This window comes from Crotalus tigris, unplaced genomic scaffold (assembly GCF_016545835.1).
Source record: "Crotalus tigris isolate CLP2741 ecotype Arizona unplaced genomic scaffold, ASM1654583v1 scf7180000024461.2689607, whole genome shotgun sequence".
Classification (NCBI taxonomy): domain Eukaryota; kingdom Metazoa; phylum Chordata; class Lepidosauria; order Squamata; family Viperidae; genus Crotalus; species Crotalus tigris.
Window position 1 is genome coordinate 2,504,651 of NW_024100631.1, and position 19,744 is coordinate 2,524,394.

Sequence of the window (19,744 nt, forward strand, 5' to 3'; positions counted from 1 at the left end):
AGAGTATGCTCTTTTTAATTGTTCTGGATGGCTTCGTATACAATATGTAGAAACATAGGATGTAAACGGAAATATAAGTAGATCAGCAAATTCCTAAGGCTCAGCTCTGGCTGATAAAGGTTTGTTTGTTTTGATTTTGATGTGTATTTTCTTACCGGCTGCTTTTAGATGCTTAAAAATACAACTCTTGTGTATTGATAGGAGAGTTGTGGGCAAGGATGACATCAGTGCTTTCTTACTTAGCCCGTGTAAGATTTTGAAACCATTAATAATCTATGTAACCTATTTTGCAGACTAGCTTAAATTAGCCAGTGAAGCAAAAATAACGGATGGGGTTTTTGATTATGCAAGAAAGATGCACGTTGCTTTTCCCGGCACAGACAATTCACGTGGCATTCTTTCTGGAGTAGAACGACAGGGTATAGATGAAATAAATAAATTAGAAATTAAAAACCAAAGAAGCACAGACTGGCCACAGCAGACCCTGGGAAGCTGCAACCGTCGTAAATACACGTAGATTGCCCAATTTTAATCATGTGATGTGGGAATGGTACCACAGTCAGTAAGCGACTGTTTTCAGTGCCCTTTGCAACTTCAAATGATCACTAAACAAATGGTGGTGAGTCAAAGACTGCATATATTGTTTGAGTCAGCCAAATTAAAAAGTGCCTTTAAATTCCCAGGATCTTAAGGGCTGCTTTGATAAATGTTTCAACGGTATGTGGTGCCTTTACTTTCCTAAGTAATGCTCATGTGTGCCACTGGATGGCAGAAAACCCTAAAAAATAATTTGGGGATGCTTTCTTTTACAACGGGAGCTATGTTTTTCCTCTAAGATAACAATAACAGAGTTGGGAGTGACCTTGGAGGTCATCTAGTCCAACCCCCTGCTCAGGCAGGAAACCCTATACCATTTCGGACAAATGGCTGTCCAGTCTCTTCTTAAAAACTTCCAGTGTTGGAGCATTCACCGCTTCTGGAGGCAGGTTGTTCCACTGGTCAGAAAGTTTCTCCTTAGTTCCTGGTTGCTTCTCTCCTTGATTAGTTTCCATCCGTTGCTTCTTGTCCTCCCTTCAGGTGCTTTGGAGAATAAGTTGACTTTTTTCCCATGACTTTGAAGAGTCACTAAATTAACCTAAGTTGAGGGCTTCTTTTACCTCACACATACAACGGCGAAGTAATTAATTGAAGTGAGCCAGGGGAAATTTGTATTTCCTGGACGATGTTGACATTTGTAGTGGTTAAGTGACCTCAAAAAGATCATCTTCAACAGTAGAACCTGCCTCCATGTTCTTTTCTAGTTTCCCACCACAGTAGTCGGACTCAAGGAAGACATCTCGATGGCATCTGTCCGTCAGGATTTTCTCAAATTGAGAAGGGTGCAGGGAACTGGACCGAGAGAAATCAAATATTTCTGGTCTTGCTTGCTGAAAACAAACAGGATGTTTTTGTCTGGATTAGAACTGAGAATTGGGTATGTCTAGCCTAGTGGAAAGAAGGACTAGGGGTGACAGGATAGCAGTGTTCCAATATTTGAGGGGTTGCCACAAAGAAGGAGGGGGTCAGCCTATTCTCCAAAACATCTGAAGGCAGGACAAGAAACAATGGATGGAAAATAATCAAGGAAAGATCAAACCTAGAATTAAGGTGACATTTCCTGACAGTGAGAACAATCAGTGGAACACTTGCCTCCAGAAGTTGTGGGTGTACCAACACTGGAAGTTTTTAAGAGGAGATGGGACTGCCAAATGGTATAGGATCTCCTGCTTTAGTGGGGGGTTGGACTAGAAGACCTCTAAGGTCCCTTCCAACTTGGTTATTCTGTTCTGTTGCTCAGAAAACCTTCAGAGAGATGAAATCAAGAAATCCATCCCTTCTTCCTTCCAAAGTCAGGAAAAAAAAATATTCTAAAACCATCCGAGATAAGACGCAAAAACAGATGTCTCGCTCAGAGGGGTGAAAAACTTTCAGGAAATTTCAGCATCAGATGAACCCAGCTGGAGTCCTGTCTCTAAATCTTTGATCTTAGATATATATTTAAAAATAATAAAAAAAAAACCAAACTCACCACCAGTCTTGCCTCTTTGTCAGAGATTTATCTCTCCCGTTCCTCCCGAGACTTGTCACACCTGCTAATTCCACTCGACTCGCTGGGGAGACATTACGTCAGGCCCTCCGCTAAACCCTGTCACTTCAGAGCCAGAAATCGTGATAAATAATAACAACAATCATTCTCTTTCCGTGACTTTCACAGGCAAACTTTTTTTCCCCCCCTTTTCGAATGGGGGAAAGCAGGTAGGCATTTCCACATGGCGGATTCCGAAGAGATTTTGGATTGCTTGAGAATGCTAGAGCAATGTGGTTTTGGGTTTTTAAAAGAATCTCCTCGAGGTTGCACAAGAGTTTACTAAGCGGTTATCCTGATCAACTACAGGAAGTCCTTGAGTTACAACAGTTTGAATAGAATAGAATAGAATAGAATAGAATAGAATAGAATAGAATAGAATAGAATAGAATTACCCTGTAACTCCACTGATCCATTACAATATCCTAGGACAGGGGTAGGCAACCTTGGCTCTTTTATGACTCGTGGACTTCATTTCCCAGAATTCCTGAGCCAGCTAAGCTAGGAGGTTCTTGGGAAGAACGCAGTGCAAATTACAGCCAACACGATCTAAAGATCCGGCAACTGCGTTTTCACATTGTCGTTTATATAATAACCATCATAATTCTAAACTAATGGGTGTGCCTGCAGTGAAAATTTGCATTGCAATCTGTTTTCACTAAAGTGTCCCCAACCAGCTAAAGGAGGTGATAATTTTCCTGGCACTCTGATAACAATTTCCTTTGCCATTCCAGCAAGATTTCTGTAAAAAAAAAAAAAAAAAAATGGAAGAGGGAGGCGCTGAATCTCTGCAGACCGTGTGTGTGTGTGTGTGTGTGTGTGTGTGTGTATCCGTGTGTGTGTGTGTGTGTGTGTGTGTGTGTGTGTGTGTGTGTGTGAATTTGCTGGCCTTGTGTGCATACTGCATCGTCGTGTCAGCTTTGGCACGAGTCCTGAATTGATGGATGTAAAATTTCCTGGCTCGGCTCGCCAGTTCCTCTCCTGCTCACAGTTCTGGATCGCTGCCCGGACTGTGTGAGCGTAATATGTAAAGCTGTTGGATGCCTTGGACAATATCAGAACTCTTGAGACAAAAGGTAGGGGGAAAAAAAAAAGAGAGGAAAAAGAGAACCAGATTCCAGGTCAAATGTTGACCTGGTCCTCCAAAATACACAATAGAAGGCCTTAAGACTCCACGCGGTTTAAAAGTCTGGATGAAATCCTGAAAACTTTTCCAGACTCTACAGAAAAAGGCAGCCCCATGAAGGAGTTTTTAGCTTAGTTTCCGTGCAAGGCCAATGACATTAAATCGACTTTTGCTTCAGCCTGGACCTCACCTGTTTTTAGGAGTGACTTCTTCACTGCCTGTCAACATAGTCCTCTAAGAAAATGGTGTGACTCCTGAGATGCATTGCTTATAGACATGCTTGGCTGATATTCTAAAAGAATGAACTTCCCTCGGAATCATCTTTGGAACACACACACTCACACAAAGCACAAACACCCCTTGATCTTTAAAGCACATCAAATTATGAATTATACTTCAGGTGTGTGGAAGTGACAAAAAGACCAAAAATGCCTCTTTGTCAGCAATCAACGTCCAGATGAATAGAGATTAACACCAAGATTAACAGTAGAGCAAAAATCACGTCGTAAACAATACCCCAAACAAGGAACTACCAACTCAAACCATCACAGTAACCAACAGCCTAATCAATATTGACAGGGCAAGCCATTGTATATAAACAGAGAGCAAACCCCACTCCCTTCTAGCACTGATGATGTTGCCTAGTTGGGTAATGAAATATCTGCAAGAAAACCACTAAGCTCATAGAGCACCAAGGACCACTTGTCTGAAATGGTATATAGGTTCTCCTGCTTGGATTAGAAGACCTCCAAGGTCCCTTCCATATTCTATTCTATTCTACTCTATTCTATTCTATTCCATATTTTTTATTCTGTTCTGTTCTGTTCTATTCTATTCTATTCTATTCCATTCCATTCCCTATTTTCTATTCTATTCTATTCCACTCCATCTTTATTCTATTCTATTCTAATTTCTACTCTATTCTATTCCATTCTAATTTCTATTCTATTCTATTCTCATTTCTACTCTACTCTACTCTATTCTATTCTCATTTCTATTCTCATTTCTATTCTATTCTATTCTATTCTATTCTATTCTATTCTATTCTATTCTATTCTATTCTATTCTATTTTCTGTTCTAATTTCTATTCTGCTCTTATCCTATCCTATCCTATCCTATCCTATCCTATCCTATCCTATCCTATCCTATCCTAATTCTTCACATCCCAAGAAAACAACGAAGCTTTGGAGAGCACCAAAAGACCCCATTTTCTTTTATTATCAGAACCCAGGTCCCAGCAAGCCTCTGCGTGCTAAATCCATCTTCTTAGACCCAAGGAGTCCAATCCTATTTTAACAGACTGCATTCTCAGTGTTGAGGCCTGCCTTTTCAAGAAAAGCCGGCTCTCGTTTCTATATTAAATGGAATCAAACCCAGGTTCCCAGACTGACGTGTCTGAGTGGTTACCCTGGGTCAGCGTTCAGGCATCTCAAGAGCCTCCCTCAAGGTTGTTTGAAGCTGATTTGGGAGCCAGCTAAGCCGATCTGAATTGCTTTCCATGCCAAGGCTGGAGAGCTGAGCTGGGCCCCCTTTTTCTGCTGCTGCCCTCAGGGTGACTCAGTCTCCCTCTGTTGCTGCTTTCAACCCACAGCGGGTAAAGAGTTTAGCATTTCGGTGGCCGGCTGCCAAGTTGCCAGGGCTGCACTCCGCAGCCAGCAACATCTGCAACGCATTTGGGACCAACAACAACAGTAACAACAGTAACGATAAGGCAAATAGTCCCGGCTGTGCCAAAGGCAGTGAACTTTCTTCCATCGTGGCATTACAGCATGGTAATAATTTGCCGGTCTGTTCTGAGAAAAGTTCCAGTCTTGCAAAAATGATAATAATAATAATAGAAAGATCTAAACCAAATCCACAGCCAGATGGGGTGAATAAATGTGCTATTTGCTAAGTCTGGGCATGGGTCCCCTGGAATTAACAAGGGTGAGGCTTCTATTTTATTCTGTTCTGTTCTGTTCTGTCCTGTTCTATTCTATTCTATTCTATTCTATTCTATTCTATTCTATTCTATTCTATTCTATTCTATTCTATTCTGTTCTGTTGTCTATTCTATTCTGTTGTCTATACTATTCTATTCTATTCTATTGTCTATTCTATTCTATTCTATTCTATTCTATTCTATTCTTTCTATTCTATTTCTGTTATTCTATTCTACTCTACTCTACTCCATTTCATTCTCTTCTCTTCTCTTCTCTTCTCTTCTCTTCTATTCCATTCCACTCCACTCCACTCCATATTCTATTCTATTCTATTCTATTCTATTCTATTCTATTCTATTCTATTCTATTCTATTCTATTCTATTCTATTCTATTCTATTCTATTCTATTCTATTCTATTCTATTCTATTCTATTCTGTTGTTCTGTTCTGTTCCATTCCATTCCACTCATCCACTCGTGCTTCTCATCTGCTTTGCTATGCAAGGCTGACAGATGATGGCCTGAAGGTGCATCGCCGCCTGTTCTCCATCTACTCCAAGATGTCCGGAAGGCGGCAGGCTCAGAGCGTTGCTTCTCTGCTTGAACCGAGTGACAGATGCAAGACACATTTCTCCCATCTCTTCTGGCAGAAAGTGGAGTGTGAAATATTTGAGATTTAGCTTGTCGGCTTCCATGCCATTTGTGAATGGGGAGGGAGGGAGGCGCAGAGCCAGATGTTGTGATCAATGTCACACCTGGGACTGATTACATAAAAGAAAGAAAGAAATGGAATGGAATGAGCGAAACAGCTAGGGCCAATTGCATTCGGGATGTTTGATGAAAAGCAAAAAACAACAACAACAACAAAAAACCCCAAACCCTTCCCAATAACTAGATCTTAAATCTCGCAAAATAAAGATGTTATAACAGTTCAATTTGTCCTTTGGACCCTCCCTCCCTCCCTCCCTCTCTTTCTCTTCTCTCTCTTCTCTCTCTCCCCTCATACCATTTCCAACAGATTCCTAACTCTTTTCTATTTGGTGAAGCCCCTTGATGATCAGTCATGGAGACTGAGTGAAGAAGAGGCGGCAGATACGATCCACAAAGCTCCTAGAGGTCACTTTTGAATAGGTGGCTGTAATTTTAGGGGTAAATTGCCAATTTCTGTTAGATATAGCAGATGACCGGGTTGAGCGCGAGGACAGGGTCAAATAATCCTAGGCTGTATAAACAGAGGCATAGAATCAAGTTCACACGAAGTATTAGTACTGCTTTATAAAACCCTAGTGAGGCCACACCTGAAATACTGCAGCCAATGTCAACACATCACAAAAAAAGATGTTGAGAGCTTGGAGAAAATTCAGAGAAGAGCTACTAAGATGATCAAAGGCCTGGAGTCTAAAACATACGAAGAACGGCTGCGGGACTTGGGTTTGGCTAGTCTAAAGAAAAGAAGGAATAGGGGAGACATGATAGCAGTATTCCAGTATCTGAGGGGCTGCCACAAGGCAGAGGGGGGTCAGGTTGTCTACCAGAGCACTAGATGGAAGGATGAGAAACAATGATTGGAAACTGGTCAAGGAGAGAAGCAACCTGGAATTAAGGAGAAACTTCCTGATAGTGAGGACAATTAACCAGTGGAACAGCTTACCCCAAGAAATCGTGGGTGCTCCATCACTGGAAATTTTTAAGAAGAGACTAAACCAGTGATGGCGAACCTTTCAGAGACCGAGTGCCCAAACTGCAACCCAAGACCCACTTATGCATCGTTGAGTGCCAGGTGGGTGTGGCCCATTGGGTGGGCATGGCTACGGTGGTAACGGCAGACTGGGTGGGACTAAAAATTTCAATCAATCAATTCCAACTTTGCAAGATCTTTTTTTTCCTTCTAGAAGTTGAAATTGATTGATTGAACCTTTTTTTTTTTTTGCACACGGCGGCGGAGGCCTAAAGCGAAAAGGTTTTATAAAACCCAGCTGAAGGCCTAGGACTGGGGCGACGGTGCGCGTGCCCACAGACAGGGCTCTGAGTGCTGCCTCTGGCACCCGTGCCATAGGTTCGCCACCACTGGACTAGACAATCACCTGTCTGAGATGGTATAGTTCTCCTATACCATTCCAGACAAATGGGTGTCCATCTCTTTGTGTTGTGTTGTGTTGGAGCACCCACAACTTCTGGAGGCAAGTTGTTCCACTGATTAATTGGTCTGTCAGGAAATTTCTCCTTATTTCCAGGTTGCTTCTCTCCTTAATGAGTTTCCATCCAGTTGCTTCTTGTCCTGCCCTCAGGTGCTTTGGAGAATAGCTTGAGCCCCTCTTCTCTGTGGCAGCCCCTCAAATATTGGAACACTGCTATCATGTCACCCCTAGTCCTTCATTAAATGGGACGTTTCCAATGACTGGAACTGTTCTTTATATGTTTTAGCCTTTGGGGAGCCATGCCAAGCTGCATGCGTGCTCAGAGGCTGGACAAGGGGTGCTCTGCTCAAAAATCAAGCTGGGAAATCCCAGAGAACGGACTGATCTTTCCCCCCCCCCAATTCATAATCCGTTGCTTGAGCGAGACGCCTCAAACACCACCGCTGTTGCAGTCCTCAAGGGTTAAAACCTCTTGAGCAAGGTGGGGATATGTCGGCTCACATTAGCAACACTTTCGTCTGGGATTCCCACCCCACCCTGTGGAGAGAGAGGTTTGGCAAGGGGCACCAAATGAAGGTGTATTTCTGGGAAGGGCTGCAGAAACAGGTGTCTGCAGTGGGAAAAAGGCCTCCGGATTTTGAGTGGGTGGGGAGGAGAAGCCCCCATGCCAAGCTCTCGCCTTCTCTCTCACGCACAAATCATTCACAAAGGCCATGCCTTTCCCAAGAGCCCCCTCCGGTGCAATTTAACCCCTGCTCCACCCTTTCCAAGTTGCTTTGCCAGCTGTGGGAACCCAGTTTTTGTTAGGCTGGGAAAATGCCAGGTCTGGGTTTTGCACTAACCCCCTAAAACCACAATTCAGGGAAGGGTGGCTTGAGCAGAGGGGGCGCGTTTTCTGCCCCCCCCTCCAGACAGAAGCTGAAAGACGTCGGCGGAGATCCCCTAGCACGCTAGAGGAAATGTGGTTTGGGTCCTTGGCACGCAAACTCCGCCGGTGTTGTATCGTTCGTAATCCCATTCTCACAAGGCCCCCCCCTTTTTTTCCCCCAGGCATCGGCGAGGAATTTATAGGCACAAAGGTGGACTGGAGACTTCTGCTTTCGACGTGGAAGAAGGGGTGGTAAAAGGGATGGCATGGCCAAAGATGACAAAATGGACTGAGAGAAGAGAATGTATCTAGTTTTTGTCTCCCCTTGGAAACTGCTTCTGGACTTTATGTTTGAAATGGGGGTGCGGGGAATGAAATTTGGAGTTTTGATGATTAGATTGACATGTAAATGGTTTAAATTAAGTAGAAACGTAAAGCAAACGGTTGAAAGTGTAAGTGTACTACTGCACTGAAAAACGTTAGAAGCCCTTCCTTCCTTCTCTCCCTTTCCTTGTTTCATTGTTTCATTCCTCCCTTCCTCCTTCCTGTTTTTACTTCCTTCCTTCTCTTTTTCCTTCTTTCCTTCCTCCCTCCCTCCGTTTTTCCTTCCTTTCTCCCTGCCTGTTTTTCCTTCCTTTCTTCCTGCCCACCTGCCTGTTTTTCCTTCCTTTCTTCCTGTTTTTCCTTCCTTCCTTCCTCCCTGCCTGTTTATCCTTCCTTCCTTCCTTCCTTCCTTCCTTCCTTCCTTCCTTCCTTCCTTCCTTCCTGACAACGCTACAAAAATGGTTCCGGAAGAGTAATCACAAGATCATCTTTCCGCACAGAGGCTAAAAGAAATATACTTATTTCCAGTGTTTTTCATCAATATGTATATCCCACTCCAAGCCTTACAGTTTCTAGATAGATAGCAATGCAACCCAAAAGTATTCAAGACTGGGAAGGGATTAAATAGGTTTTGAACTATGTCTACATTTGGGGAGGAGAGTGTGAGGAAACAGGAACAGCATGATTAAAAAACAGAGGGGGTAGAGTTGCTTTGTTCTGTATCCTTGGCCTAGGATACTTTGCAAATTAAAATAATCTTTTCTTTCTTGTTTGCCAGTCCTTTGCGCTGTCCAGATCTTCTCTGAAGGGTGATGTAATCCATCCCTGGTTCAGGAAATGAGGATTGCTTTGCTGTGGGAAATGATCCCGTGGCCCATCCCTTGTGATTTAGGATGTTTGAGGGTGGAAGGGAAAAAGGGTCCTCTGGAGAACGGTATAAAAAGAACAAGAATAGTTATACAAGTGATAGTAAGAAGAAACAAGAGTTTGGCGCACTAGAATTAGGGTGGGTTGCAGACCCGTTGCAGATCAGATGAGAGAGATGTAGGAGGCACGATGTTTGAGCAATGTGTTTTTACCAGCCCTCAACCTCCATAACTGCAAATAGAAATATTGCACAATGCCATGATGGTTTGCCAAAAGGAACCACAACTCACTCACTTCAACAGGTCATCCCAGGAAGTCCCCCCCCCTTCCATTTGCAACTCAACGAAATGGCATCCTCTTTGGGTAACAGAAGACCTGAGATCAAAAAACAGCACTTTGGACAGTTCCATAATGCTTGTTGACTGACCTTCCTCTTGGAAGTCAACTGGGGGATGTTGTCCTAGCCAAATTCCTAAAGTAAATGAAGGTTCTATATATTGTCAGACTGTGTAACGTGGCCCATCACTGTTGCAGTTCTCAAGGGTTAATGGTCACCACATTACAAAAAAGATACTGAGGCTTCGGGAAAAATGCAAAGAAGAACAATAAGACGATGAAAGGTCGGGAGACTCAAATGTATGAAGAATGTTTGCAGGATATGGGTATGGCCAGTCTAGAGAAAGGAAGGACTAGGGGGGACAGGATAGCAGCGTTCCAGTATTTCAGGGGCTGCCCCAAAGAAGACAGGACCAACTTATTTTCCCAAGCACCGGAATTCAGGACAAGAAACAACGGATGGAAACTAATCAAGGAGAGAAGCAACCTGCAATTAAGGAGAAACTTCCTAACGGTGACAACAATTCACAGTGGAACAGCTTGCCACCAGATGACGTGGGTGCTTCATCACTGGAGGTTTTTAAGAAGAGACCGGACAGTCACTTGTCTGAAATGGTACTATAGGATCTCCTGCTTGAGCAGGGGGCTGGACTAGAAGACCTCCAAGGTCCCTTCCAGCTGTATTCTGATTCTGGCCTGGCTCAGTGCAGCTTCCTGCATTGCTTTTTTCTTTCCCTCAACTTGTTATCAAAGCAACCACGTCCCTAATGAAATTAAAACCCTTGGCAACAAAGCAGAGATAAGGATAGACATGGAGGTCGGCCTGTTTTTTCAGCCAAGGAAATCTACCAGATGTCTGATGACATTTCCTGCGTTCTTTGAGTCTTAAACATGAGAGAGAGAGAGATGGCTGTTCAAATGCCTTTTCCTGATCCAAGAGCACTTTGTCATTTCTAAGAGGGGAGAAAGCCCTCCGCCCCGGGATGTTTTTTTTCCCCCTCTCTGCCAACCTTCAATTCTGGAAAACGCAGGAGTAAGTAATTGCCTCCTTAAATCGTGACATCTCCCTCTGCTTCCCCTGTCCCTTTTGTCTCTAATGGATTCCTCCTTGTTTTAAATTAACATCAGCCATGCCGCAACACATCGTCTTGGCTGAGCCGGGCATTCGGCTGTGCCAGATTTTCACATTCCTCAAATGCGCAACCCGCCAGGGCTGCAGACTCAGCTTGGAGACGAAGCCTTCCAGGAAACAGTAGAAAAATACAGTTTACGACCTCGACTGAGCCCAATGTTTCTGTTGTTAAGTGAGGCAGAAGTCGTGAGTGCTCCAAAAACTGGAGGCTTATAAGATCGGACAACCATTCGTCCGGGATGGTGTAAGAACTAGACAGGGATTGGACTAGAAGACCTCCAAGATCCTGTCCACCCTGAGAAGAAATAGGGGGGACATGATAGCAGCGTTCCAGTATTTGAGGGGCTGCCACAAGGCAGAGGGGGTCAGGTTATTCTCCAAAGCACCAGAGGGAAGGACGAGAAACAATGGTTGGGAACTGATCAAAGAGAGAAGCAATCTGGAATTAAGGAGAAACTTCCTGACACTAAGGACAATTAACCAGTGGAACAGCTTGCCACCAGAAATCGTGGGCGCTCCATCACTGGAGGTTTTTAAGAAGAGGCTGGACAATCATCTGTCTGAGATGGTGTAGGTCCTCCTGCTTGAGCAGGGGGCTGGACTAGAAGGTCCCTTCCAGCTCTATCCTATCCTATCCTATCCTATCCTATCCTATCCTATCCTATCCTATCCTATCCTATCCTATCCTATGATTCTAGGTAGAGAGGAGTATTACGATAAAGAGGAAACAAGCTTTGTGTCAGCCAGTAGATAGATAGATAGATAGATAGATAGATAGATAGATAGATAGATAGATAGATAGATAGATAGATATAAAGATATAGTAAGGCCACACTTGGAATACTGCAGCCAGTTTTGGTCACTGTGATGTAAAAAAGATGTTGAGACTCTAGAAAGAGTATAGAGAAGAGCAACAAAGATGATTAGGGGGCTGAAAGCTAAAACATATGAAGAACGGTTGCTGGAATTGGGTATGTCTAGTTTAATGAAGAGAAGGACGAGGGGGACATGATAGCAGTCTTCCAATATCTCAGGGGCTGCCCCAAAGACGAGGGAGTCAAGCTATTCTCCAAAGGCAGGAGAAGGCAGGACAAGAAGCAACAGATGGAAACTAATCACAGAGAGAAGCAACCTGGAACTAAGGAGAAACTTCCTGACAGTGAGAACAATTAACCAGTGGAACAACCTGCCTCCAGAAGTGGTGAATGCTCCAACACTGGAAGTTTTTAAGAAGAGACTGGACAGCCATTTGTCCGAAATGGTATAGGGTTTCCTGCCTGAGCAGGGGGTTGGACTAGATGACCCCCAAAGTCCCTTCCAACTTTATTATTATTATTATTAGATATAGAGATAGATATAGATAGATAGATAGATAGATAGATAGATAGATAGATAGATAGATAGATAGATAGATAGATAGATACAGTAGATAGATATAGATATAAGATAGATATAGATACAGATATATAGATATAAGATAGATATACAGATATAGATAGATATAGATATAAGATAGATATAGATAGATATAGATAGATACAGAGATAGATAATATATACCTGTCTGGCAAATCTGCTTTGGCTCAAAGTTAACAGCCTGGTCTCCTTTCCAGTTACTACTCCCTAGGAAGGATCTAAAGAGCTTCTCGTGAGACAGCAATCGGACCAGAAAAACCACTTAAGGGTGGGTGGGTGAAAGGGAGCAGGGTGACTGAGGAGGGGAAGGAAAGACAGTGAACCTGACAGCTTACCTGCAAAAATTCACCCCGGGCTGAAAGCTTGGCAAACAAGAGATGGGCCAGGTGTGGCTCGGAACAGGAATAAAACCAGATCTACCTGTGAGACCCGTGGACCCACGGACAGCATTCAGTCTCTGAAGGACGGTGCAGAAGTATGAGTGGTCCTCAAATTACAACAGTTCCTTTAGTGACCGTTCAAAGTGACAACGGCACTGGAAAAGTGACTTATTTTTCACACTTACGACTATTGCAGCTCTCCTTGGTCAGGTGATCAAAATTCAGAGGCTCGGCCACTGGCATGTATTTATGACTGTTGTGGCGTCCCTACCTACTACCTACCTACCTATCTATTCATCTATCTCTATATTTCATCTATCCGACCATCCATCCATAATATCTGTTATATCTATCTATCTATCTATCTATCTATCTATCTATCTATCTATCTATCTATCTATCTATTATCTATCTATCCATCCATCCATCCATCCATCCATCCATCCATATCTGTCTATCTCTGTCTCCATCAGTCTCCCTTTCTCTATCTCCATCCATCCATCCCACCTAATTTGTTTCTCCTGTCAATCTAGTTTGCATTTGTCTGTCTATCCATATGTCTGTCTCGATCTGTACCTCTCTAGCCATCCATATTGATCTGTCTGTGTCTGTCTGTCTGTCTGTTGTCTACCTGCCTACCTAGAACTTTTCACCCAGAGAGATGAAAAATTAAATTAAAGACTTGGAGGGCCTGGAGTTAGAGGGTTAGGGTGGCCCACTGTAGGGTGGAAAATAAGACTGGCAAATTTACAGAGGGGAGCTGATTGCAACACCGCATCTCTTCTTACTCAAAAAATAAAAAAAAATGTGGCTTTACCACTTCCCCTAAAATGTAAAACGAGCCAGATTTGAAGGGAGGGTTACTGCCTATCCCAAAGATTTTTTTTTTTTTCATAAACTCCCGGCCCCCACTCCTCAAAAAAAAGGGTGTTCCACCTTCAGAAATTATGTCATTTGAAGACATAATACTGATTCTCAGCCAGACGGTGACTCAGTACACAGCAATTTGGGTCTTTTCACCCTGAGGGAGGGGGGGCTTTTAAAAAAAGGGGACAGCTGAGATCATCCTCCTGGCCAGACCAGTTTGGGACTACATCTCCCCACCTTCCCCCCCCCCTCAAAAACCACCCACCGATGGGAGTTGTAGACCAGCAGATCTCAAAAGACCGGAGGGATCATTTGTGCTGGCAAGGAAAGTTGGCCACGATTAAGAAAAAACAACAACGACCAGCTATGAGTAAGACAATCTGCTTCCTAAGAAGGAGGACTGTCATTCCCCGAGAATTTGGACATGCAATGGTTTTTTTTTTCTTTTTTTAAATAACCCCAGCCCATCAGAGCACCCAGCTGGAGAAGTTGGGATATGATTCACTGACCTTGGAAAGCAGAGCTTGGAAAAATTGCTCAACTCCAGGCCTGCAGCGTTGAAGTGCCAAGGGCTTAATTGACCAGAAGGAGAACATCTTTTTAACAGATGAGGAACTTTTGAGAGAATATGACGCATTTAATTTTGATTTTAATTTGAATTAAGATGTAGCTCCTTTTCCCCACCCTCTATTCCGGGGAATCTCCAAACGTGACAACGTTTAAGAAGGGTGGACTTCAACTCCCAGAATTCCTCAGACAGAATTCTGGGAGCTGAAGTCCACAAGTCTTAAACGTTGCCAGGTTTGGAGACCCTTGGTACAGAGCAGGGGTCTTCCAACTTGGCTCTTTGATGACTTGTGGACTTCAACTCCCAGAATTCCTCAGCCAGGCATGGAACCGGTCCCTAGTGCCCAAAAGATTGGGGACCTCTGGGCCAAAGGAACCAGGGAGGTTTAGCCTAAAAAAGAGAAGACTTAGGGGGTGACATGGCTGTAGTCTTCCAATCCTAGGGAAGAGGGTATCCATTTATTCTCCAAAGCCCCCAAGGGTGGGACCAGAAGCAATAGGTGGAAGCAGATCAGAGGGAGATCCAGATAAGGAGGAATTGAACGATTGATCAATGTGAGTGCTCTATCGTGGGAGGTTTTCAAGACAAGATTGGACAACCATTTTGTCCGGGATGGTCTAAAGTCTCCTGTCTCGAGCAAGGGGTTGAATTAGAAGACCTCCAATGTTCCTTTCAACACGACACGCTTTAAATTTCAGCTTCAAACTCTGCTGAAATGTGTGAAAATGGCAGGGAGGGGGTTAAGTCTCCCTTTACAACGGGGGGGGGGGTCTTCAAACTTGGCCCCTTTTATGACTTGTGGACTTCAACTCCCAGAATTCCTCAGCCAGCGTGCACGCTGAGTTTTGGTCAGGTGACCCTGGGGAGGTTGTAAGGGTTGTGTGAAAAAGTCACACTTAGGACCCTTGCAGCATCCCTCGATCACTAAACGAGTGGTTATTAAGTCAGCTGATTTACTATCTGAAAATTGGTTCAGCAAGGGAGGGGGAGGGGGCTGGACCCACTCCCCAAGAAGTAAGTGCCCCAAGGAGAGACCTTCAAGCCTTGACAAGCTAGCTTTCTACAGGAGGGGAGTGCGAACCATCCCTACGGCACTGCAAAGCCGATGGGCCAAATATCAGCCTTGCAAGAAAAGCCAGCCTGTAATATTATTACAGCTGTCTTCCTGAGTTTTCTTCCCAGATTGGTTTAGAGGATGATTGGGGGGGGGGCGAGGGGAGCTGGGGGTTTGGGAGGCTGGAAAAAGGGATTAGAAAAACACACCTCTGTTATGGCTTGTGGCTGGTTTTGAGGAGCAGCAACAGGGAGGAGAAATTCACCAAGTATTTCCCCTTAAGCATCCAAATATGGGGTGGGGGGCTGGGGAGAGGGGGAGGGAAGGAGAAGAGGAGGGGGAAAAAAGGGGGATTGCCGTTGCAAGCCCTCCGCTGCCCCGGGCTCATCTTGGCTTCTGCAAGCATCAGCCAAGATTGGGCATTGCCTCCACGCGGAATACAAAGGGATTCCAGACTTACGTCCTCCTGGTTGAGCCTGTTCTGTGCCCAAATTCCACCCACCACCGCCCGAAACATCAGTGACCTGGATGGGATTTATTATTTTTTTTCTCATAAAATAAACCTCAGGAGGAACACAATGGGAAGTTTTCTTCCCCCCTTCTTCTTTTGCTAAACATGCTTCCTACACCAAGATGGAAAACAGCTGTAGAGGAGAGGAGAAGAGAAGAGAAGAGAAGAGAAGAGAAGAGAAGAGAAGAGAAGAGAGAAGAGAAGAGGGAGGGAGGGAGACTGGTTGTCCTTCCTCCCTTCCCTTCTTATCTCCCTCTTTTTCTCTTCTTTACAGCTGTTTGAGAGAGAGAGAGAGAGAGAGAGAGAGAGAGAGAGAGAGAGAGACAGACAGACAGACAGACAGACAGACAGACAGAAGGGAGGAAATAAGGCAGCCTCAAAAAGTCAGAGCCCTCCTAAGCAATTTGTCTGTTGACAATGCCTATTTTATTCTCCAATTCATGGGGAAACCATCGTAACCCTAAGTGGATTTGCCCCACAATGAGATTTTCCCATGTATTTTACCCGGAAACGTAGATAAGGTAGGCTGGAAAAGCCAAAGCAATCCTAAGCAATGAGTTGATTGGCCGTGACCGTTTCCCTCTCCCAATTCACGGAGACCTAACCCTAACCAGATTTGAGCCCCGATAGGATTTTCCCATGTATTTTACCACGAAAGGTAGATGGAACAGGCTATGGGGTTTTTCAGTGTACTTTTTTTCCCCCTATAAAAGGCAGATAAGGAGGGCTTGAAAAGTCAGCCATCTTCTAAGCATGCCAACATGCTAGGAATCCATTGGCGATGTCTGTTTTGCTATCTGAATTCATGGGGACTCAACCTTAACTCTAAGTTAGAGATCCCCAACCTCCGGTCCGTGGACTGGTACTGGGCCACGGCATGCCAGCAACCAGTCTGCACAAACAAGCAAAGCCCCATCCGTGGGATGCAGGCAGCACACAAAACCACGCACCCTCCGGTCTGTGGAAAAAAACCTCTCTCCACGGAACCGGTTCCTGGTGCCCAAAAGGTTGGGGACCTCTGATCTAAGTCGATTTGCTCCCCCCCCCATGGGATTTTGCATTGTATTTAACAGGACACCTAGATAAGGAGAGATCGAAAAATCAGCACCCTCCTAAGCAAAATCAACGGGGGAACCAGACTTGCTCAGCGACCTCATGATTCATTTAACAACGGTGGCAAAAAGATCATGAAACGGGGCGCAACTCACTTAAAAACCGCCTGGCTTAGCAATGGAAATTCTGACCTCAATTTTAGTCTTCAGTCAAGGCCTATAAAATATATAGTCATGGTGTGTTTCCCCCATTAAACCATCAAGGTCTGAGCCAGTTGATTTCAACCAGGTTGAATATGCAACACTGGAACCATTCCACAAAAATCCCAATTTTTAACTTGTCCTCTAAATGAAACTCCCACTGGGAAAACGAAGCAGTTATTAAATAACCCCCAGTCAGCAGAATAAAACAGTATTAAAACATAAGCCATGATATTCTCGAGACTACGGCCAAGGTCTAACACATTTTTGATAAAGAAAGAACCAGAGGACCTGTTTTTAATCGTTTAGATTTTCCTCCAGGAAAAAAAACAACAACTTTACAATAGTTGCTTTCCTCGCCAAAATTCTGCAGGGTTCAAGAGTTACTGACAGATGCTGTGTTGGCTGCTTGCGTGTTCCGTTGTTGGACTACAATCGGATGCGTTGCACAGCTCTGCTTTTTAACCTGTCGGGTTTACCACAAGAATGCCTTCAGGGTTTGGTATGACCAGGTATGTGCAGGTAGTCCTCAAGTTACGCCCTTATAGTCGTACGTCGTGACGGTTGTAAATGGTCGTTGACCACCAGACCTTCTGGAAAGGCAGCTTGTGCTATCGAAATGAACGAGGAAGAAATGCATGGCTCTTTGAAGCACCTTCCAAGGAATGTCTCAGATAAACCTTCATGAAACCAACATCTCTTTGAATCTTAAACATTTATGTCAGGTCTTGAGCAAAGAACAGGACAGACTTGGAAGGGACCTTGGAGGTCTTCTAGCCCAACTCCCAGCTCAAAGCAGGAGACCTTATACCAAAGGTCCTCAAATTTGGCCACTTTAAGACTTGTGGACTTCAACTCACAGAATTCTGGATAGAATCAAGATCACGTGAAGTGTTAATACCACTTTACAAGGCCTTGGTAAGGCCACACTTGGAATACGGCATCCAATTGTGGTCACCACGATGTAAAAAAGATGCTGAGACTCTAGAAAGAGTACAGAGAAGAGCAACTGCAGGCTAAAACATATAAGGAACGGTTGCTGGAATTGGGTATGTCTAGTCTAATGAACAGAAGGACGAGGGGGGGACATGATAGCAGTGTCCCAATATCTCAGGGGCTGCCCCAAAGAAGAGGGAGTCAAGCTGTTCTCCAAAGCACCTGAAGGCAATGGACAAGAAGCAACGGATGGAAACTAATCAAGGAGAGAAGCAACCTAGAACTAAGGAGAAACTTCCTGACAGTGAGAACAATTAATCAGTGGAACAACCTGCCTCCAGAAGCGGTGAATGCTCCAACACTGGAAGCTTTTAAGAAGAGACTGGACAGCCACTTGTCTGAAATGGTATAGGGTTTCCTGCCTGAGCAGGAGGTTGGACTAGATGACCTCCAAGGTCCCTTCCAACTTTGATGATGATGATGATGTCTTAAAATGGACATGCTTGAGGCCCCCTGCCTTATACCATCTTGGTCAAATGGTTTATTTATTTATTTATGAGACTTATATACCGCTTTAAGTGCAAGCACTCTCTAAGCGGTGTACACCAGTAAGCAATATATATATATATATATATTTACATTGCCCCCAACAATCTGGGTCCTCATTTTACCTACCCCGGAAGGATGGAAGGCTGAGTCAACCTTGAGCCGGTGAGATTTGAACCGCTGACCTGCTGAGCACAGTCAGCTAAAGTGGCCTGCAGTACTGCACCCTAACTGCTGCGCCACCTCGGCTCACCTCGGTTTGTCCACTCTACTGCCCTTTTGGGCTGTTTGCGAGCTCCAGGAACATCTGGTTGGCCACTGGAGCGGAGTTTGATCCACCGTAGCTCGATCCAGCAGGACGCCTCTTGTTTCGCTCAGTGCCAAGAGTATCAAAGTCAACTGAAGACTTCGTTCCAAGCTGCATCTGGGCCACGTTTCATTCTTCCTCCTCCTCCTTGCCAGAGCTTTCCACTTGAGGGCTGATAAGCTTCCATCTGCAGCCCTAATCCCCAAAGAGAGCCTTCAGGCAGAGGAAGACCGAGAGCCAAACGTGATCTCATAGCGGTTCTAAGAAAATGTACCCAAAGAGGATGGTTAAGGAAGCAACATGAGAAACAGCTCTGGGAAGTTTTTAGTAGGAAAAATATCAGCAAGGCCCTGGAGCAGGAACCTTGGGAAAGATTCATCTAACATTTGGAGGCAACCAAGGAGTGTTGGTGCGAGCCTTCCTTTGGGGAGCCGTTGAGGCCACTTGGAGGTTTACCTAGAACTAAGGAGAAACTTCCTGGCAGTGAGAACAATTAGTCAGTGGAACAACCTGCCTCCAGAAGTTGTGAATGCTCCAGCTCTGTATGTTTCTAAGAAGAGACTGGACAGCCATTTGTCTGAAATGGTATAGGGCAGTGGTTCTCAACCTGTGGGTCGGGACCCCATTTGGGGTCGAACGACCATTTCACGGGGGTCGCCAAACAAGGCTGTCCGCCATTTTTCCCCCCTTTTCTTTGGCCACGCCCCTGGCACCCGGTGATGTATAAGTGGTTGGGGGTCACCACTACATGGGGAACTGTATTATGGGGTCGCGGCATTAGAAAGGTTGAGAACCACTGGTATAGGGTTTCCTGCCTGAGCAGGGGGTTGGATTAGAAGACCTCCAAGGTCCCTTCCAACTCTTGTCATTCTGTATTCTGTAAATGGCCCAGCTTGACAAACACAGGCACTGAGACTTGGCCCAGATCTAGGAGACGAATCAAACGCCGGTCGATTCATCTGAACCTTTCAAGGAATCCAAGGTCTCGTTCACGCCTGCTCTAAACCCCTTTCTCTGCTTTTCTTTTGAAGCCCTGGGGATCCCCACAGGAACCCCAGCAGCAGGAGCA